This window comes from Lagenorhynchus albirostris, chromosome 19 (assembly GCF_949774975.1).
Source record: "Lagenorhynchus albirostris chromosome 19, mLagAlb1.1, whole genome shotgun sequence".
NCBI lineage: Eukaryota > Metazoa > Chordata > Mammalia > Artiodactyla > Delphinidae > Lagenorhynchus > Lagenorhynchus albirostris.
The window spans coordinates 39,621,947-39,645,524 of record NC_083113.1 but is presented as its reverse complement, the minus strand read 5'-3'; the positions used below and the strand labels follow the sequence as shown (position 1 = coordinate 39,645,524).

Here is a 23,578-nt window from a genome sequence, read left to right as displayed (position 1 = left end):
AGGAGTTGGATCACCCTTATCTTGATGGTCAGTGAGGCTCACGCTTTTTCATATGGAAAATGCATGACGTGGAGTAACTTGGCTATTTTTAGTACCACTCTGCTTCCAGAACTTTAACCTTTTCCACCAATCTTTACATGCTATGCTTTTCACCTGCCTAATCAATTAATATGAGTATTCATATTGGGTTGTATTATTGAAAAAATGGTTTTCACAATAGGGTTTTAGGCCTCACTTTGTCCACACACCAGTGTGGACATCACTATGTTGTCCTGGGAAGAACATGGCCTTTGAGTTAGTTGGGTGTGGATTCGAACACCAGCTCTAACTCTGTGACCTTAGACAGGTTTCTGAGTCAACCTGAACTCAGCTTCTTCACCTATCGGAACAGTAGCGGGAACTCATAGGGTTGTGGTCAAAACTGAATGACAACTGAATGAGAACAGTATATAAAAGTTCTTGGAAAATTAGAGAGTTGTTGGCTCTCTTTCCCTTTGTTCAACCAACTGTAGATTATTCTTTTGCTGTTGTTGTTGTTGCTACAGGGGTCCTCCCTAAAGGAAGATTTTACAGACTTACACTGTTAAACTCTAAGGACCATGTGAATTGCTTTGGCCAATGAAACATGGACCAAGCGATGTGTCACTTCTGAGCAGAAGCTTTGTCCGTCACGCCTTGTTGTACTCTAGGTAATGACAACCAAAGGAAGACTGCTCTATTAGCCTGGGTCCCAGACTAAAGATGACAGAGGACAGAGCTATAGCTGACCCTCCACGGACATGCAGCATCCGAGAAAGCAGAACCTCCATTTTCTGAGTCACTAGGATTGGGGGCATTTATTATCACAGTTTAATTTTAGCCTAACCTGACAACCGACCCCTACAATAAAAGAAGCGTCTAGAGTGTCTCCCGCTTCAGTAACAAAAAAGCAGCATCTAGAGCATCCAGGTGAAAAAAATGTAAAGCAAACCAAAACACACACACAAAGAGCCATGCTAAGTATGGCCAAGGTTCTTTGTGAGTTATCAAAATTATTTATAGGTGTTATTTGCCCTCAAAGAGATCACAGTCCATTATTTCAGCATATGTTGTTATAAATTATCTCTTTTCTGTTCACACAAGGGAAGATGCTCTCTGACCTGGAAACTTGAAGGAGATGTCAACAAATGCCCTTCTGCCAAAAGGGTGTGGAGTGAAGAGAATTTTTTTTTTCTCATTGTATCTTTTTTTCTCATTGTATCATATTCTACGTATATCCCAAAGCGACGAGCTCACTGCAGTGTCTGTTATTGTACAAGGACAAAAAGCAATTCCACAAGCTATTTTAGTTTTCCTAATGGAAAAACTAGATGCTGCTGATGAAAGAGTTATTAGAAAAATAAGTCTTAGCTACTCTGTAAAAGCATCCAAAATGCACTGCCCATCGCAGCCAGTCCATCAGCACTGTGAAGGGGTACATTAACAGACAGGATCTCTAATCAAAACATACCTTACATTTCAAGACTTTTTCACCAAGAAAGTAGCCAAAGAAGAAGCAGAGCCAGAAAAGACACCTGAAGCGAACGTGTTCTGATGCATCTGTCTGATGCACCTGTTTCCAACAGCAGACAGAAGCTCTGCGGCTATGTTCACCCAGGCCACACGCCCAAGCTCTAGTTTCTCTCCTCCCTTTCCTGGCATTATGGTTCCTTGTCTCCACTCTCAAGTTCTGCTTCTGATGATGTGCTTCTCTGTCCCTGATCTTTGCCATTTCTTCCTTCTTTTGTTTAAATGTTCAATTGTGATAAAATACACATAATATTAAATTTACCATCTTAACCATTTTTAGGTGCACAGATCAGTACTGTTGCCCAATCAATCCCCAGAACTTTTTCATCTTGCAAAACTGAAACTCTATACCCATTAAATAACAACTTCCAATTTCTCTCTCCCCAGTGCCAGCAATTACCATTCTTAGCTTCTGTTTCTATGAGTTTGACTACCCTTGATACTGCACGGAAATGAAATCACACAGTATTTGTCTTTTTTGTGACTGATTATTTTACTCAATATAATGTGCTCAAGTGTCCTCTGTGTTATAGCATGTGTCAGAATCCCCTTCCTTTTTAAAGCTGAATAATGTTCCATTGTGTGTATATATGACATTCTGCTTATCCATTCATCAGTTGATAGACATGCAGGTTGCTTTCATCTTCTGCCTATTGTAATTAATGCTGCTGTGTACATGGATGTTCCATCCCTTCTTTATGCTGACTTTATGCAGAACCTCAGCACAAGATAAAATGAGTTTGCTCTTCCCTCCCCAGGTGGTCTGTGAGTGAGTGAGGTGATGAGGCACTTGCCTTGGGCATAAAGTCAAAAGGGCTCCAAGAAACTCAGCAATCAAGGCCCACAGTATTTCAATGCACTCTTTTAAAATACCAAAATTCATATAAAAAATCCATGGTAGACAAACTATCAAAATTTTATGTAGAGACAATAACAGTAACTACTGTACAGAGCCGTATTAGCACCAAAAGCAAAAGCAAAACATTAGTAATATTGATCTTGCCTTTATTTAAAATTTTTTTTGCATTTTTTTAAAATACTGCATTAAAATATTATCTGGATTAGTGACCTTTTTGGTACCTTCATAAATGGCGTGACACCCATGACAAGAGCCTCCCTTTCCTCGCCCTAGTCCCAGCCCTGGGGAGCAGATTAGAATTAGGTGCTTATGGTCCCCACTGGCTTTATAAAGTCAGATCAGACCAAGCAATAGCTTCTTTATTATTATCTTTCTAAACTGAGAAACAGGCCAAGTTCTATAGCTTAAGTCATCATCAATCTTGCCCATGATCCTGCCAAATATATCATTCTTTGAAACACCCCTTTTTGTGAAAATAAATTTTTCATGGCCAAATTGGTTTTGTAAGTGATCAGTTAAACACAGCTAAACAGATATTACTTGAGAATGTCCAGGAATATATGCTGAATGTGCTACTATATACTTAAGTGCCAATATACGAGTCTTTTAGGTAGGCGGAGGCTGTATTATATTCGTATTTGAGTAAGAAAGCACATTTTCAAGCACAGATCCAACTTGGACATCCAGAGAAATGCCCAGACAGTCTTGGGGAAGAGATCTCAATAAACTCGAAGTACATGCACACAGCTTGTGAAAAGGTAAATTGATAATAGGCATGCTGACACAACCTCAAAAATGGTGTCACAACAGAAAGTTGAAAATAGCGCACTTGCTACTCGGGGGAAAGGAAGTTTACATTGGGTGATTTAACATCCTCCTGTTGCTAGATAACACACAGCTTCATGTAGGAGAGAGCAGGAGAAATGTGAGTTATTGTTCACAACCCTTTTTTGGCTGATAGACTTTTCATTGACAGAAAAGTACCATTTTGCTGATTTCCTTTTAACTTTCATAAAATCATCATTTAGAGTTGAAAGACAGAGTCAAAGCTGGCTTTACAAAAAGGTAGGGAAATGAAATTGATTAATTTGAAGGCATGGGAAAAGGCTTCTCTCTCAGCATAATAATGGCGAAATCCATTTCACTGAGTGAGACAATGCCCAGGCATTTCTTTTTATTAGATATTGGCAGATCAGTGGTCTTCAAGACATCCCATTATAGAGTAAACAAAGTTTCCTCTATAAGCTTTGTATAAATAAAGTTTATTGGTTGTTCCCCACATGCCAGCTCCTGTGCTAAGTAAGCACTTATGTGGATTACCATTTTTAATACATACGACGGTCCCATGAGGTAGAAATTATAATTACCCCCATTTTACTCAAGAGGAAATTGGGTTCAGAGAGGTTAAGTCACTTACCTAACTCACATACCTAGTAAATGATGGAGCTTGGAGCGGAAGCTAGGCAGTCTGACTCCCTTGCCTCATAACCTCTAGAGGCTAGAACCTTAAAACCTTTGCGTACTAAGTATCAGCAAGCATTAAGTTGGCATCTATCTGGGAATACAAACCATCTGGCTAGGAACAACTTAAATAATGCTATCTTGAAAGAATTAAAGAGCAACAAAGGGAACTGGTGGCAGGACTGTCAGCAGCAATTCAATAGGTTCACATTTTTTCATGCGCACAATAGTCGAAGAGAAAACAAGAACAAGCACCCCGTGCCACGGTGGAGTTGTCACAATAAGGGCATTACTTCCTACGAAAACAGAAGACTAAATCTATCTATACTACATCATAGCCACAAACTTCCAGAGAAGGAAAGAAAGTTAGAGGTAAATGGTTCTCAAAACCTGACTGGGGTAAAGACATTCACTCTCCTCCCCAAACCTATGTCCCACTCCTCATTTCTCAGCTCCCTACCAAGAGGGCCATGGGGTGAGGTCTGACCAAGGGATTTGTCAAAGATTTAAGAACTACTACTGCATGACCCTTCAGCTCTTCTCTTTGCCTCTTGCAAGAACATAAATGGCAGAGTCAAAGAAGGAGTATCTTGGATGTTTCTGCAAAGACGACACCTTCTGAATAATATTGCATCGTATGTATGTACCACATCTTCTTTAACCTTCCATCCACTGATGGACACTTAAATTGTTGCCATATCTTGGCTATTGTAAATAATGCTGCAATTAACATGGGGCATGCAAATATCTCTTCAAGATTCTGTTTTCATTTCCTTTGGATATACACCCAGAAGTGGGATTGCTGGATCATATGGTAGTTCTATTATTAATTTTTTGAGGAACTTCCATACTCGTTTCCAAAGTGGCTGTACCAATTTACATTCCAACTAACAGTGCACAAGGGTTTCCTTTTTTCTACATCCTCTTGGAATCTAAAAAAGCCAAACTCATAGAAATAGAAAGTGGTTACCAGAGACTGGGGGGAAATGGGGAGATGCTGGTCAAAGAAAACAGACTTCCAGTTCAAAGATGAGTAAGTTCTGAGGATCTAATGTACAGCATGGTGATTAGAGTTAATAATACTGTATTATGTATTTGAAAGTTGCTAAGAGAGTAGATCTTAAATATTCTCACCACAAAAGAGGAATGGAAATTAATTATGTGACATGATGGAGACGTTAGCTAACCTGTGGTGATAATCTCATTGCAAAACCTAAGTGTATCAATCAACATGTTGTACACCTAAAAATTACACACTGTTACACATCAATTATATCTCAGTAAAGCTCAAAAAAATAAAGGAAAAAATAAAAAAAAAGAGGACATCTTCTTTAGAGAGTCATCCAAGCAGTGGATTTGTTGAGTAAGAATAAAATTTAATGTGATATGTTTCTGATATTTCATGTTTAATTTGTTACCACAGCATTACATAGACTATCCTGATAAATACAAGGTATCAGGATCACGTAGGGAGCGTACAAAAAAATACAGGTTTTAGGCCCAGACGTCAGTCTACCAAATCAAGGATGGAGCATGAATCTCTGTCTTTACACAGCTAGGATATTCTAATGATTAGCACTTTAAAAAAAATACTGTTAGATATCAGCTTCCTGCTTCCTCTCCAAACCCCACCGTGATTGAAACACACACACACGAAAGTCCACATATGTTGGAGCTAAGCCTTGGGTATTCTAGTACAGTATAAGGAAGAGCATGGATTTGGCTACCAACTCTGCTATTTATTACTGGCCTATTTATTGGGCAAATTATATAACTCTAGTGAGCCCACTTTTTCTCATCTGGGAATTAGAGATAAAAATAGCATCTACTTCTGGGGTGATGGAAATATTCCTTTCTTGATTAGAGTACCAGATACACAAATATATACATTTGCCAAAACTTATGAAGTTATACAGCTAATATAGGTGCATCTCATTGAATTAAAGTTTTATAATAATAATAATAATACACCAGTACCTACTAGGCAGAATAGTGAGGATTAAATCAGATAACCATGGAGAACACTTGGCCTGATGTCTGGCACTTTTTGGAAGTCTTGCTATTATTAGAAACTACTAGCTATCATTACATTTATATTATATGCTATGTGTTATGGATTATTTATCATGTATCATTATCAGAATATCCTCCAAAGTTACACATATTGAAAGCCATAGATTTGAGAAGGTGGGAGGAAAACTTAGACTATTTTAGACTGAATTGCGTTCTCAAGATGTATTTCTTCATGTTTTAAGTGCATACATTCTCTTTACCAAAAGTATTTCAAAAAGCAAATTTCATACTTACTCTGTGTCTTACAGAATGCTTTGAATTCATACCTCAGCTTATCCATGACTTATAATTTTGCAAATGATGCATGCTCCAACACACAATATATATTTTATTATGCCTCTGCTATAATTAATCAAGCAAAAAAATGAGTATTATATTTCCTTATGACGACTTTGTGCCTGCAAAGAAAAACCTTTGCCACAATGTTAATGTATCTATATGATCGCCTGCATCAAAATGCACAATCCTTAATTCTAATTTCAAGCTTTAGTTGCTACAGGCCATACTAATAAGGGATTTTTTTTTAAAATACACTTTCCGTAGGTTTTCTCTTTAAGAAATGCTACGTAGTATAATGATATATGACACCCAGAGAACAACAGGATAAAAAATACCAAGCATTACAAATGTGTTTAGAGAGAGACAGATTAAGTTCCTACAAATTTTAATTTACTGCAACACAAGAAAATGCACCTAACAATAATATACTTTAAGAATAAGGCAAGGGGCTTCCCTGGTGGCGCAGTGGTTGAGAGTCCGCCTGCCGATGCAGTGGACACGGGTTCGTGCCCCGGTCCGGGAAGATCCCACATGCCACGGAGCGGCTGGGCCCGTGAGCCATGGCCGCGGAGCCTGCGCGTCCGGAGCCTGTGCTCCACAACGGGAGAGGCCACAACAGTGAGAGGCCCGCGTACCGCAAAAAAAAAAAAAAAAAAAAAAAGAATAAGGCAAAAGTTTTTGAGTAAGAAATGTGTGAAATGGAATATAGACTCTTCCTTCAGGCAGACCCCAGGGAATATCTGAGTGTTTACTGAGCTTCTCTTCTGGGTGGGGATGCAGATAATGAGGAAGGCAGGATTCCTTTCCTAAGAAACTTACACTTCACATTGGGAATGTTACCCATAGTTGGGGTTTTGATAAATTGCCAGTCTCCTGTCTCTAGAACTCAAAACAGCAGCAACAACAAACACAACAAGCTCAAGATTAAAAGCCTTAAAATAAAATAAATGATAAGTATGATCGTCACAAAGAGATAAATGACTCTTAGGCAACAGAAAGATTTGGCTGTAGCAGAACTGCTTATATTAACATATTTGAAGAAAAGTGCGGCTATCAAAAGAGAGAGGAGCAGGAAATGACAGACAGATTTACAATGTGTCTGTCCCAGCAATGTTTGGGGGCTGAAACAGAGGCCAGACATGCCCACATGGACCCCTCTCCTTTGACAGGGCTGATCCTATTGCAGGGGTGGTGCACAGTGTCTGAAGCACTGAAGAGGTGGACCATCCCTGTGCTCTCCTCCTTCACTTGTGAGGCTCCCCAAAACCTAATTATAACAGGTCTTTTCATGCAATTCCCAACACACACACACACACACACACACACACACACACACACACACACACACACACACACTCTCTCTCTCTCTCTCTCTTTCTCTCTTAGATTTTCCATTGTTACCAACTTCACTAACGTGTTTAGTTTCTTATGAATAGTGGATATAAGCTGGCTTTCCCATAAGAAGATAGTAAGCACACGTTGAGTATTTACTATTTCCATATAGTTTACATTTTCTTTTTGTTTAATACTCTTAAGAATCCTAAAAGCATTATCAAACATGATAGAACTGACTGAAGGTGTTTGGCAGGAAAATAAAGACGAGGACTTAACACTGCATCTATATAGGAAAAAAAAATTCCGTTAGACATTCCTCTGCTCCACAGCCACCTCCTAGCTTTGATGCCAGTGGTATCACCTGAAGTGGTATGATGTAGCAGCCGGGTACAATTTAGACTCTGACTCCCGATTTTTCATCTCTCCACCAGTCAAGGTGCTCAGTCACAGCAAAAAATTCTCCTGGAGCTATAGTGTCCTTGAGAAGGCAATCTGGGAGCCACACTGAGTGTCTTCTTGCTGCTCACCACCCATACCACATATTATTTATTTCTTCAAAACACATATGGGGCCCCTCTTAAGGAAAATTCTGGTGAATGACGTTTCTTCCCTGCTTTACAATGAGATTGTGTGCTTCTGTTTTGCCCAGATTCAGTGCATTCTTCACAGTTAGAATACCCTGTAAAGCTGCTTAAGACCCCCAGCTGGCATTTCCCTAGTGGTACTGTAACTTGCTATATGCATCTCTCGCCACTTGCACAGGAAAGGAAAACAGAGTCAAGAGGGAAAAAAATCCAGTAGGACAAGACAGCACATGATCCTGAATCGAATTTTGTGATGCAGAGGTTAACATCTACAGGATCTTGAGAGAAAACACCAGGAATCAGAGAAGTGAATAAAGACTTTGTTGGGGTGCAGGTCTTGAAAGATGGCTGGAGAATGTATGACACATAAAGAGAACATCGTGTGTGTAAACAAAAAGAAGGCGCGTGTACTTCCTATATATTTCCATATATTATTCCACTGAGGCTAGCATCATTATCTGAATCAGCTCATCCAACTTGGGTTTTTAAGTCCCTTGGGGGAAGAGACTATCTCTATTAAAGTTGCTTACAATCATTTGTTTTCAGATATCTTTAATTTTATTATTCTTGATGTACTGACAATATCTCCAAATCTTCTCACCAACTTTGATTTTCCAATTCCTATTCAAGTTCTTCCACTTACCCTACATAGGTCCCTTTTGATTTCTCCTTTGGAGAAGATGTGTGTGAGCCATACACATAAATTGACCTGTTCTCATGCAACTGTGAGGCAGCTCTTCCTATGAAGGATGCAGTGGCCGCAGAATCAAGTGGATTCCTCATAGAAATAATTAAACAATCTGTCTTTGATAACTGCAATTTACACAACCAGCAACGTACACCTAGGTACTCAAGAAAGAACATTTCAGGAACAGAGTATCACTTTTTCCCAAATTAAATTTGATTTAAGCCTAGGATTATCACATGTTATTCCTCTCCTTTGATTTCCTCTCCTTGCCTCTCCTTTCCTCTCTTCTCTTCTCCCCCACCCTCTCTGTAAAACAGACAGGTAACTAATTTTGTGGTGAGACATACATGGGCTTGAGCGTTATTATCTGGCCAACCAGGAGCTGAGGGTTTCACCTCCCAGAGCTTCAGTCCCCCACAACTGCAAAATGGGGTTGAAAGCACGGACCATTCAGGATTGCTGTGCAGGTTAAATGACATAGTGCATGCAACATGCAAAGTGTCTAGCAGAGGGAATATGTACCTTTTACACAGTAGCTACCCCGCAAATCAATAGTAATAGTAATCATAGTAGAGGTGGTAGTAGTAGTATAGTAGTAGTTTTACCATTAGTAGAAATACAATTCTTTCCGAGGCATATGGTACTCCAACTAGACTTTTTACAATTTCTATTAAAATTTATATTTAGATGAGATCATGGTGGTCCTGTAGTATCTTCTCCTACCCACAGCAGAAGACCCCTGTGAAATATGATAATACCTGTCAGGGGGACGGCCAGTCTGAGTTCCTGTGCCTGACGTGAACCAAAGCCTCTGTTCTGAGGAGCACAAGATCTAGTGGCAGAGACCTTTCGGGCCAGATATCTGTCCTTAGACTGAGCAGCATTTTCTCTCCCTCCCTGAAGTTTCTATCCATCAGTCCCAGTTTCGTACCCCCCCGGGGCCAAGCAAGATGAATCCAAACACTCTTCTTCATGACAGTGCTTTAGATATTTGAACAAAGTGATCATGTGCCCCCAGAGCATTCTCTTCTACACCCGATACAGCCTCAGATCATTTCTCCACGTGGCTTACATTCCGGGCTCTTCAATGTCCTGACTGTCAGTGTGACGCCCAGGACTGAAAACTCTAACACTGTCTATGGAAGAATACAGAGGGCAGAGAACCACCTGTGATCTGCACTGTGTGTTTAACAATGTGGCTAAATAAGTTGCCAATCGCTTTGTGTTGAAAACTTTGTGTTGAAAACTTATCAAGTGTATGATTAAGTAAAACACCCAGCTCTATGATGTGCATGTGTTTGTACAGGTAAGTTGTGTATTTATGTATATGTATATACACATGTATTTGTGTGCATATTTCTTGTCCTCTCTCTCTCTCTCACTAGAAATGATCCTTGTTAACAGTTTTAATCTCACCTGCAAGTTATGAGATTTAAATGAGTCTACATGTAAACTGCTTACATGGATCAGATGACTATAATGCTACCTATTCTTATTTTATCTTCGCATGCATTAATATGGTCTATTTGCCAGCCAAGGTCTGCGACAGGTTCTAGAGATATTGATATATCTGGGAATATGTATCCCTAAATGATGTATAAAATATGGCCTCTGCCCTTAAAGAAATAAGAGCCCTGGGAGAAAAAAATTTTTTCACATAATGGGTCAAGTACGGTACACTGTTCCTGACTTATGATGTTTCAACTTTACAATGGTGCAAAAGTGATACATGTTCAGTAGAAACTGTACTTGGAATTTTGGATTTTGATCTTTTCTGGGGCTAGTGATATATGGTCTGATAATCCCTCGTGCTGGGCACGGCAGCGAGCCTGAGGCTCCCAGTCAGCCACTCAAAAACAAAGGTAAACAACCAGTACACTACAAGCATTCTGTACCCAGACAACCGTTCTGTTTTTCACTTTCAGCACAGTAAATTACATGAGATATTCAACACTTTATTATAAAATAAGCTTTATGTTAAATGACTTTACCCAACTTCAGGCTAATGTAAGTGTTCTGAGCACATTTAAGGTAGGCTAGGCTCAGTTATGATGTTCTGTAGGTTAGGTTATTAAACACATTTTCAACTTAACAATATTTTCAAGTTACGATGGGCTTATGGAGACATAACCCCATTGTAAGTCAAGGAAGACGTTTGGAATTAGGCACGTGGTGGGGTGCACAGAAAACAAAGGAAGGATACTAAGTTCATACTGGCAGCAGGGGAGAGAGATGGGCAAGGAGTATCAGGAAAATATTTCTGGAGGATAGGACAGCTGAGCATGGAATTTTCAAAGAATAAATTGGAATTAGCCAGAGCATAAAGGAGCAAACTTGTTCTAAGGAGGGGGAGGAATATATGCAAAGAGGATGATGCTATGGGCCTCTGAACATGGGCAGAGTTGAACAGGTTTCCATGCACTTGGCTTCAGGATATAGATGCATTATGAGATGTTAAATGTCCAGTTTATAGGAAGTTACCATCCCTGCAGACTGAATGCTTGTCAGTTTACATCTGAGAAATACCAGCGCATACTGGAATGAGAAAGCTCTAGGGAGACACCCAAGCTCTAAGCTGTACCAACCTGGACATACAGCTTATCACCTGGCATTACAGTTTCTTCATCAGCAAAATCAGTGTAATTACACTCAGCAAGAATACAGAGAAGGCACCTCCTTTCTAGTAACTGCTTACGATGCTGCTGCTACTACTGCTGCTCACTTGTGACATGATATTTAAAACAGACATTGGCCAAATAAAATGTGGAAAGTAAAAGGAAAGTAAAAGATGTTTATCGTGGAAAAGCAATTACTGGGTGCTGGGCATGAGGGTGAGAAATAGGGTTAGGAGGAAAAGGCTGGAAAGCACTAGCTGCTATTTTCAGCTGCCTTTCTGCTTTGAAATCATACCTCCTTACAAGTGTTGATCTGGATAAATCTATTTGTTCCACCAGAATCTTTTGTAACTACACAAACTTTTAGCTGGAAAAATAATCTTACTTCACTTTATACATCTGCCACATCCAAAACAATCTTATCTGATGATTGATTATTTTATAGCACATCTTCCAACGTTTGCTTCTGTGACTCAACTGACATAAAGAAAATAGACTGTCTGGGTGCATTTTCCCCTTCCATAGATATAAGAAAAGCTATAGGAGGAGAGCAAATCGACTGTAAATACACATGATAAATTTTGCTTCTGTTGATAAACCTTTCTTAGTCAGTCAAGAATTGCTTGTACTGGGGGGCTTCCCTGGTGGCATAGTGGTTAAGAATCTGCCTGCCAATGCAGGGGACACGGGTTCGATCCCTGGTCTGGGAAGACCCCACATGCCACGGAGCAACTAAGCCCATGAGCCACAACTACTGAGCCTGTGTTCTAGAGCCCGTGAGCCACAACTACTGAGCCTGTGTGCCACAACTACTGAGCCCATGAGCCGCAACTACTGAGCCCTGTGCACCTAGAGCCCATGCTCCGCAACAAAGAGAAGCCACCTCAATGAGAAGCCCGCGCACCGCAACGAAGGGTAGCCCCCACTCACTGCAACGAGAGAAAGCCCGCGCACAGCAACGGAGACCCAATGCAGCCAAAAATAAATAAATAAATGAATAAATTTATTAAAATATATATATATATATAAAAGAATTGCAGGGCTTCCCTGGTGGCGCAGTGGTTGAGAATCCGCCTGCCGATGCAGGGGACACGGGTTCGTGCCCCGGTCCGGGAAGATCCCACATGCCGCGGAGCGGCTGGGCCCGTGAGCCATGGCCGCTGAGCCTGCGCGTCCGGAGCCTGTGCTCCGCAACGGGAGAGGCCACAACAGTGAGAGGCCCGCGTAGCAGAAAAAAAAAAAGAATTGCATGTACTAAAGACTAAATGATGACTATATGTCACATAGCAGAGAATTACTAATGTAATTTGGGCCAGTTAATGCATTCTGCTTTTACTCTATTTTCCCTTCATATTCTATACCAAATCTCTTTAGAGGAGCTGGCCTGACATACGTGATTTTTTTTCCCCTCCTCTTTGGTCATCATCCCTCTTCGAGGATGCCTTCTTTAAACATCCTCTTTGGCAGTAAACGTTAGCAAACATTTATTGAACACCTACCGTATGCCTGTATGCTTGAGAGACAGTGATGAAGTATCAGTAATTATTGGTCTCTAAATGTCTCCTGCAGAGGGACAGTGGTGGGACAGACAAGCATTGCGGATAATATAATAATACATAGGGGATAATAATAATACACTGTAGCAAAATCAAATTGTAGACAAGACTGTGGGAAGGGAAAGGTCAGGAAATACTTTTCTGAAACGTTTGATGCCTTAGTTCAATTTTGAGAAACGAAAGCTAATGAGAAGTAGGAGTGAGATGAGTGAGGAGCAGAGGAGAAGAAAAACACATTCACTGAGTATTTACTATATTCTAGGCACTGCGATGTATCACCTTTCTAACTTACAGCAATTATCTGAAGGAGGTACCGATGTTATTAGATGTGGAAAATGAGGATCACAGAGGTAAAGTATCTGCCAACAGCAAGTAAGGGCCATAACCAGAATTCAAACTTGGGCAGCTCAATTTCCAAGTCCATCGTCTGTGTCATGGAAGTCTGCTCCCTCCCCTGATAGGAGCAGAGAAGGAGAAAATAAGATGGTATGGACACTTTAGGTAAGAAAGTGGACAGGTAAAAATCTTTGGAGGCCTTGAACAGCAAGGAATTGTTGACAAATGGCCCTGAGTGGCAACATCAGGGGACCTGGCTGACCTCCGCACTGACCTCTGGGGTAAACTGAATGCCCTCCGTGTCCTACCACTTGTGTTTCAGGGCAGGACTCTGACTGACACAGAATCAATATAAATGTATCCTTTGGACATACTTTTGAAAAACTGTGCCTGGAGTGAAGGTAATCAGTAACCATGGGCTTTCAGAGGGAAACAGAAATGTAGAAATCTTTCAGCCAAACTCCTCATTTTAGACAGGAAGTATCTCAGAGAGAGGAAGGTATTTGTCCAAAGTCAGAGTCTGCTCAGAGCTGAGGGATTTCTCTTTTTAACTAATTAAACATCAGGTGACACTGTCTTCCTGACCCAGGAGGATATTTGCAGGCACAGGAAAGGAGAGCAGCCTAGTGCCCAAAATGATTTCATAAAACTGCAGGTTGGGTTCCCAGCACGCCTTGCGCGCGGGAAGATGGCGGCGTCCTGGTGGAGGTCTTGAAGAGATCGGATCGGTATGGCGTTGGCATCGGGGCCAGCAAGGCTGGCACTTGCTCGTCCCAGGTGTCTCGGTCTTGGGAGCTGCGGGGCCCCAAGATGTGGGGCGTAAGACTGGGGCATGCGCGCCACGTGGAAGCCCGAGCCTCCTCCCCCGGACAGGGTGTATGAGATTCCTGGACTGGAGCCCATCACCTACACGGGGAAGGTGCACTTTATGCCTGGTCTGGCGCAGTGAGTCTTCCCGCCCTGCGACCCCGGCTGGATGCACACGAAGTTCCGCCGCTTGCCCCCGCTTCACAAGCACCTGCTGTACAGGGACGAGGCCTGCTACATCTTCCACCAGCGTTGCCGCCGCCTCGAGGGTGTAAAGCAGGGCCTCTGGCTTACCAAGACCAAGTTAACAGAAGGCCTTCCTGAGAAAGTGCTTAGCCTTGCTGACAATCCAAGGAACCACACAGAGAACCAGGATGAACGTCTTCTGTATGCGATCTCTCATGCTTGTCTCTGGCCCTCTAATGAAGACATCCCCAAGAGAGAGACCTCCTGCCCAGTCATTGTGGACAGTCTGATACAGCTGTGTAAATCCCAGATTCTCAAGCATCCTTCTCTGGCCAGGCAGATCTGTGCCCAAAACAACACGTTATCCACCACCTGGAATCGAGAGTCTACTCTTATTCAGGTCCATGGTTCCAGTGGAGCCCAAATGAATGCCAAGGATCCTCTGCCCTCCCCAACGCCTTCCAAGAGGAAGTAGAAGCTACTAAGAATCATGTTCTTGAGACCTTCTCTCCCATATCTCCCACTATGGGCCTTCAGGAATACAATGTTTATGATGTGAATGATGATACAGGATTCCATTTTGTGTGTGTGTGTGTCTCTTTGTGTGTGTGTGTGTGTGTGTGTTTGTATCTCACATCTTCTTTATTCATTCATCTGTTGATGGACACTTAGGTTGCTTCCATACCTTGACTATGGTAAATAATAATGTTGTGAACATTGGGGTGCACATGAAAAGACCCTCAACATGACTAATCAACAGGGAAGTGCAAATGAGGTATCACCTCACATCTGTCAGAATGACTATCAACAAATAGATAAGACGTAAGTGTTATTAGCAAGGATGTGGAGAAAAGGGAACCCCTGTGCACTGTTGGTGGGAATGTAAATTGGTGCAGCCACTATGGAAAACTGCATGGAGGTTCCTCAAAATATTAAAAGTAGGACTACCATATGATCTAGCAATTCCACTCCTGGGTATATATCCAAAGAAAACGAAAACATTAATTTTAAAAGATCCATGCATCCCTTCTTTCTCTCATCCACTTGAAGCCACTATGCTCTTCGTCAACAAATACAATCAGATCACTTCTGCTTAAGAAAAAAAAAAAAATTCAACAACTGCCCATTGCATTCAAGATATGATTCACGATTCTTTCCTTGTCCTACAAAGCCCTGTGTTATCTGTCTCTGTATTTCCACAAAGCTCATTAAGCATCAGTCTTAGAGATATTTTTTAGCTCCTCAAAAGTTCCAAATTCCATCTTGCCTCAATGCCCTTATGTAGTCTGTTTCTTCCATGAATGTTCATGTTCTCTCCCTACACTTACCCTAACTAGCCCGTCTGCGTCTTTTAATTCTCAGCTTTGATTCACACCTTTAAGGAGACCTCCACTCACCTCTCCTTACCACCTCTCCCATATAGATTAGTTCCTAGTTATATTCCCTTGTAGACTCTGAGCAATTAAGTCACATTTAATTATTCATTTATTAGCAAACTATTTGAGTAAGCTGACCAATTTTCTGAGCTTCCCTGTTCTTACCTATAAAATGGGCATAAGAATACTTGCTCTGTAGAACAGTTGTAAAGACTGAAATTAAAGTACTTAATAGGCATTCAATGAATAGCTATTAAAAGTGTTATTCTTTAATTCTACCCATGCCCAGAACAATACTCTTTGCAATGGGGAATCAATCATGGCTCAAGACCCAGAACTAAAGTGACTGCCAATTAGAATAGACAGACTTTTCTGGAATATTGTTTCCAAGAAGCAAGCTCTTGGGCCACCTGTGTAAAATACTGCATTCCATTTTGACCTACCTTTGCTCTATGGAAACATCACTATTATCTCTTAGCCACCAAAGAGGCAACTGAATAGGGAAAGGGAAACACACAACCACTAGATAAAGCACTGAAATAGTCTATGCTGTGTAAGTTCATCTATCTTGAGCTGAGGACACTAAAGAAAGATTTTTTTTAAGCCTTCTCCATCAGCTAAGGATCATTTCTGCCTTCCCTTCTCAGCACTGATAGTCAACCTTTCAACATTCATGAAAATTGGAACACAGAGCTCTCAAATCCTGTAGTCTAAATTGTAGACTATTTGCAAAGCAAGCCGGTACCAATCTTGAAAATACTTCCAGTGGTTCTCCAGGAGCACAAACATATTTTAATGCACCTATTCACAAGTTTAAAAAGTAACGTAAATGTATGCACATACGAACATTGAAATAGCCCTCTGTGAGGCATTCTATTAAGCCAATTTCTTCGTCCATACATCAAACAAGAATTAGAAATCAGAATCAGAACTGTCATTATGCATACCTGTAATTCATTTTAAGAAATTCATATGTTCTAGAAAAGCTGTCTGCACACCACCACTTTGTAAATTGGATTATATTTTTAAAAGCACTAAACAAGGTAGCTATTTTAATTAGCTTTCCAATGAAACCTTTGGTAAAATGCAGAATCATTTTGTAGTGTGAATAACTAGCATCATTAAATTCACTTTGTAAACAAGGGACACTTGCACCACATTTAGATTCAAGCAGATGATTCATCTGCTCTTGGTTTGGGGATTCATTCATTCAGTTAGCATTTTTCATGCATATATTATTCATGTATTTATTCTTCAAATATTTACTGAGTGCTTACCATATGCCTGGCACAGTACTGGATGCTCAAGACACAGGAGTGAATGAGAGAGATGATGTACTTTGCCCTCCTGAAGTTATAGCCTGGTGGAGCAAGATGACCAATAAAAACATGTAAATTAAAATATGTAATATGATGTCAAGTACATATATGTTATAAACAAGAATAAAGCAGACTAAAGGGATAGAAAGTGGTAGACTACGGGGGATTCGAGCATCGAATGGGTGATTCTGCTGGTGAGAGAGCCAGGTAAATCCTGATTAAACAGGCAAAATGAGGGAGCAGACCATGAAATAGGGGCAGGGTGCTTTAGGCAGAGGGCAGAACAAATGCAAATGTCTTGAATCTGGAGTACACGTGCATTTGAACAACAACAAGAAAATAAGTGTGGCTTGAGTGATCAAGGGAGAGATTGGAAGATCAGCAAGATAGTCAGGGGCTGGCTCATGTTGTAGCATCTACACTGTGGAATGGAGGCATGCGTGAGGCAATTGTTCTCAGCAGCAGTAGGGGCAAGGGATGAGTGACCCTCAGAATCCACACATCTCTGCCCATCATGGAAAGGCATGGTTTTTCCATATAGATCAACATCCTTATATCTTTTCGCTTATATCCTCCTTCTTCCTCTTACTTTCTCCACTTCTGCTGACTTCCCCTTCCTCTCTCCCTTACCTCCCTTCACCCTTTCATCTTTTACCCTTCCATGAAAACTTTTTTGTGTACCTACTGTATTGCAGACACTGTGCCTAGGGATCCGATAGATGCCCTCTGCCTTGGGCGTAGAGGAAAGTTCCTCTCTCTTCCCCACACACCCGCAAACATATCAAGACTAGAATCTGTTGCATGAGCTTCTCCACTGAAAGGGCAAGCTAGTGGGATGACTTGTGAGTCAAACATACATAGGCTGGAATCCCAGTTCCAGTACTTACCAGTTGTATTTATATTGAGCACGGCATATAATTTCCTTGTCTCAATTCTCTCATCTGTAAAATAAGGATAATACATACTTTGAAGGAATGTTTTGAGAATTTCTAGTTTTATATATAAGTTGGTGATTAATATTATTACATTATTATTTCTGCTTGCTTTCTTCCTTTACAACTGGAACTTCAAAGTAAAGGAAGGACATGGTTAGAGTTTGGTAAGACACTGAAATCGCCTTCTGATCTTGTCTCCTCTAATGTTTTAGAATATTGTATTCATGATTATAGGATATAATCCATGGGACCTGACAACCCAAGATGACCCAGAATGGTGGCATGATGGAAATCTGTTTCTGCTTCTGGGAGAGTGCATTAATGGCCCCAACTCTTTACACTTCTCTGTATTCAGACTCTTTGCCATGCAACTTCTGAAGCTTCTTCCACTAAGAAAGCAGATTATATTTCTCCACCCCTTAACTTTCAATCTGGCCATATGGTGTGCTCTGGCCAACAAAATGAGATCGAAAAGATAGTGTCCAGTTCTCAGCCTACACCTCAAGACACTGCACATATTTCTGCTTGGCATCTTGTGCAGTGGCCATCACCATGAGAATATGCCCAAGCTAGCCCTAAGGAGGAGGATGAGAAATACAGGAAGCTGAGTGGAGTTACCCCAGCCCAGCCCCAGCCAACCCACAGATGTATGAGAGTAAATAACTGTTATTTTAAGTCACTGAGTACTGCGGTTATTCATACCCTAGTATTACTGTGGTGATAGCTGACTGACATACTGGCCTTAACTTAATAAAAATATTTCTTAATTAACATTATCAGTTAATCAAATATATTGATTGGACTGCTAATGCTGGAGATACAGACAAAAACCAAAAAAGGTATCATCCCTGCCCTTGGGGAACTTATAGTCTAGGTGAGAGGGAAAGACAAAGAAACACTACAGGTAAGAGTTAAAGTGGGTTATGTTTGAGAGAGAGGGGATCCTTGGAGTCAGGTCTTAGCCTGAGATGCTTGCCTGACTGCTCCTAGTGGTGGAAAGAGGAAATGCACCTAAGAGATGTTTTCAATTTAACAGAGTCTGACTTAAAAAACTCCAGAATTTCAGCTCTGGAAGTATCCTCCTCAAAACTTATGTTGAGTAAGCTCTCATTTACAGCCACGGGAACTGAGGCTCACAGAAAGAAAATTACTTCCCCAAGGTGATTCAGTGAATTTGCAGGTCTAGGACATGAAACCCAGGGCCCCTGCCCCCAAGGCTGGCACATCTAATTCTATATGACCCAGGACAGGCCTTACAGTGTCAGTAAATTTTGAACTGCTAAAATATTCTTGACCAGAAGTTTTATTACTGATATCATTTATAATAAGATTAATCGCCATCATTATTATAATTCATACTGTAACATGACTCCTTTCTTGCTCAGGTGATTTAAGGTGTGACAACAATCAGACCTCACAATTAATAACAGTAATTAATAACTTTCATTTATTGAGCCTCTGCTTTAAGCACAGTGCTTACTGCTCTAGGTACGTGGGCACATTTAATCCCTGCAACAATCTAGGCACAGATAACAAGCCCCATTTTACAGAATTGGAAACTGAATCTCACAGAGATTAAAGTCTTTGCTAGTAAGCAGCAGAACCAGGAATCAGACTCAGATCAAAGGCCTGTGGTCTCCTCACTTATCTGTGGCCTCAGCTGTGGGAATCTCTATCTGAAGTGCCCGGTTCAGAACAGGCATACCTGTTCAATCTTTCTCAGTGTTCTCCCCCTGCCTGGGGAAGGCATGATGCGGGCCTACTGCAATGGGATAAAACCATCTCCCTATTTGGATCCTGCCTCACTTTTTATACCATTTACCAAAGGATGCCTCTAGAGCAGGAAACTTTGAGAAGGCCTGGGGTAGCCTGGGGCTTCTAAGTGAAAACAAGGAACTGACTCAGCAGGGCCTGGCTATCTTCAGAGTCTGAGGACAGAGGCATCAAAGGGATGAGAGCCTGGTAACTTTGATGAAGGAACCAACAGGAAATTACCAGCCTCTTGCTGACAAGGACAAAGACAAGAAAAGGCCCATTTGAGCCTCATCTCTGTCTGAACTGAAAGAGTCAGGAAGCAGAAGGGACCGTTCAATCCTGCCTCCAGAGCAACCCTGAACCCTGGCTTCCTCCCTTGAAGAACAAGGTGAAGGAAAGGTGAGGCAAGTTAAGATAAACACCCAAACTTTTGGCTGCTGGATGAACTGAATCTTTTAATTTAAACTGTCAGTGGGTTCTTTTTTTTTTCTCTCTCTTCTCCTTTTTTAATCCAAACTGTAATCACACAATACTCCACCCAAGTGCTTGATATGGATTTCTAAGACAGATCCTAACATAGTCATACAAAAATCCCCTCGGAAATGTGCACTTTGTACTGTGTCTATGTGTAGGTGTGTTTAAAATGTCACGAACTGGAATGCCTAACTCTAGTTCCCAGGAATTAATCACTTAGAAGAGTGAAAGGGGGGAATTAACTTGCTTTAACACTTATAAGACTCTCCAAAGCAATCGCCAAAATAGAACTTGCTGAATAGAAGTATGGTTATCTTTCCATAAGAACTAGAACTCTTCTTTTTTTGTTTAAACATTTATCTCTCTATAAAACTGCCTTGCAAAAAGTTTTTCCCATGGGGCTCAGCTGTAGGTCATAGATACTCTGGGAATAAAGGTGTAAAAGAAATTTTTGCCTTTCTTTTTGGTTACAATTCAATGAATTTTAATAAATGTATAGATTTGTGCAACCATCATCATTATCCAATTTTAGAACATTTTCATCTCCCAACAGTGCCTTCATGCCCATTTGCCGTTAATTCCTATTCATACCAAGACAACCACTGATCTGTTTCCTGTCTCTATAAATTTGCCTTTTTTGAATATTTTATATAAATGGAATCAGAAAATATCTGGCTTTTAGCATGTTTTAAGGGTCATTCATACTGTAACATGCATCAGTATTTCTTTTCTTTTTAATGCCGAATACTATTCCATTATATGGATATACCACATTTGTTTATCCACTCACCCGTTGATGCACATGTTAACTGTTTCCAGTTTGGGGCTATAATGACTAACGCTGCTATGCACATTCAGGCACATGTGCCTGTGTGGACGTAAGTTTCCAGCTGTCCTAAGTAGACTCCCACGAATAAAACTGCTGGGTTGTACAAAGGAATATTGACTTCTGCTATACACTGGGTTCCATCTGATTCAGGTGTGCAATGTCAGTAGAAATCTACCAAGCAATTTTTTTTTTTTTTTTTTTTTTTGCGGTACGCGGGCCTCTCACTGTTGTGGCCTCTCCCGCAACGGAGCACAGGCTCCGGACGCGCAGGCTCAGCGGCCATGGCTCACGGGCCCAGTTGCTCCGCGGCATGTGGGATCTTCCCGGACCGGGGCACGAACCCATGTCCCCTGTATCGACAAGCGGACTCTCAACCACTGCGCCACCAGGGAAGCCCTACCAAGCAATTTTTAACATACTTTTGAAAATCCGCTGACGCTATCATTCACGGAAGGGATGGTCTAAAAATAACCGACCACCACCAACAAACAACTGCTGTCACTTAACGAATTCTTAACCAAAAAGCAAAGAACACATTCCGGATAATGTCAGGTCAAATGTGACAAGGCTCATCCTTGGTCCTGTCTCCAAAATGGAATTAATGAAACTTTTCTCACGGATCAAGCGCTGTCCTAACCATCACCAATCCCCGACATCACTGTATACCTGCAATTAGACTGATGAGGCCTTCCCGTTCCCTTCCTGTTTCCACTTTCACTTACGTGGAAAGCATGAGAAAATTCAGACAAGCATTAGTAGACAAGGGCAAACTCCGAGTATCTCTGAGGGAGAGTGGGGCCTTGTTCCCTCCTCTCCTCTGTAACTTCATTTATAAGTGGAAGCGTTGAGGTCAGAGCACCCCATCACCATGTACTGCCCCTTTAGAGTGCGGGGACCTGGGCGGTGGCGTAGGACATACTAAGCCCATACAAAGTTTTAGGGCTTAGAGCAGACAGAAGTGGCAGATGAAAAGACAGGACCAGAGAGGATGATAAAGGAAGTAGGCAGAGTGTGGAAGGGACCAACCTGTGGAGGGAGAAGAGACAGGCACCGCGTCCCACTCACTGCGCTCTCGGGGAAAGCGCTCCGCCTCCTCGGCCTCGCGAGGGCCTCGCACCGGCACGTGTAGGGCGAGGGTGGGGGGGTATGTAGCGCCCAGAGGCCTGTCTCCTTGCGGCATTTGGGAGGTAAAGGGGGCCCACTTTACCTCCCAGCGGGAAACTCACCGCCCCCGCCCCCAGCCGAGGAAACGGCAGTTTAAAGGCCACGGCCACACGGAGGGCGAAGGACGCGGCAGCTTGGCTCAGGACGCCGGCTGGGGCGGCGGCCGACGCCTCAGGGATCCCGGAGTCGCCGAGAAGCCGGCGGGCGCACGGAGGGGCGGGGGCGTGGTAGCCGGATGGCCCCGCCCCGCCCGTCGCCCCCGCGCGCAGCCCAGCGCAGTCCCTTGCCGCGTGCAAACGTGAGGGTTCTGCGTGCAGCTGGGACTCAGGCGAACAGGGCTAGGAGCCCGAGAGCCGGCTTTGGCCGCCCCCACTCACCTCCCACTACTACAGTCCCTTCCCCCTTCGCGCACCCTCCGAGGCTTTCTCTTCATTCTTCGACCTCATTAGTGTTAATTCCTCTACTCCTCTCCGCCCCTCCCGCCCGGCTTTCCCTCCGCTTCCTCCTTCCCCTTCTTCGCGGGCCCATCACTCCTTTTCCGTCCTCATCCCCGTCCCTCCTGGGATTCCTTTTCCCCATTATCCGTTTGCTGCTTCATCTTCTCTCCGTCTCTGCTTTGTCCGCCGCCTCCCACCAAAGGAACTTGTTCCGGCCAGGGGTTCCCACCAGGTCACAGACGTCCGCCTCCACCCTAGGGACGGCGGCGTGTGCGGGTCCCAGCACCACTCCCGAAGCACGAGCGCCCCGCCCAGTCCCTGGCGTGATTCCGAAGCCGAGGCCCCGCCAGCCTTTTCTCCCGGCGACTCGCGAGGGCAGGAAGCAGGCCCGGGGCCCCCTCCTCCAACGAGTCCTCCTGGAGGGCTACGGGGGCCACCCAGGGAGGATGCAGGCACTGCGCCCTCAGGCCCGGTCTCCCGCAGAACTGCACTCTCCACGGAGCCGGGGCGGGCGTGCGGCGAGGGGGCCTGAGGCAACAAGTGACGCTGTGTGCGGGCGGGGGCCACTGTACCTGCCTGGCGCGGGGGCCGGGCCGACCCTGGCTAAGCGATCCCGGCACCCGCCTTCCCCACACTAGGCTTTGGGGATGGGGGGAGGGGAGGGAGAACTGGGAGAGAACAGAGACGTGGTTCTTCCCAAGTCCAAAGTCTCCCTCCCCCAGGTTTCACCACCCGCGCCCCAAGCAGAGTTTGCTAGGCATGGGGAGAGGGAGTACGGCAGAAGCCACCGACGTGGAGGGATCTTTGGAACGTGGGGCGATGGGGTGAGGAAGCACGATGCCGGATTGCCTCCCCCACTTGGCCGACGCTTTCCCCCTACCCACCACGCAGGCCTCCTGGGCCAAGGGCCCAGCCTGACCAGCTGGAGCGGATTTGGGCGAAGGAGGAAAGAGGGGCCCCGG

General features: G+C 43.0%; 1 pseudogene; it reads left to right on the top strand.

Moving 5' to 3' along the window:
• The first annotated feature begins 14,064 nt into the window (after positions 1 to 14,064).
• LOC132509163 (large ribosomal subunit protein mL37-like) lies at positions 14,065 to 23,148 on the top strand (annotated as a pseudogene).
• The last annotated feature ends 430 nt before the right edge of the window (positions 23,149 to 23,578 follow it).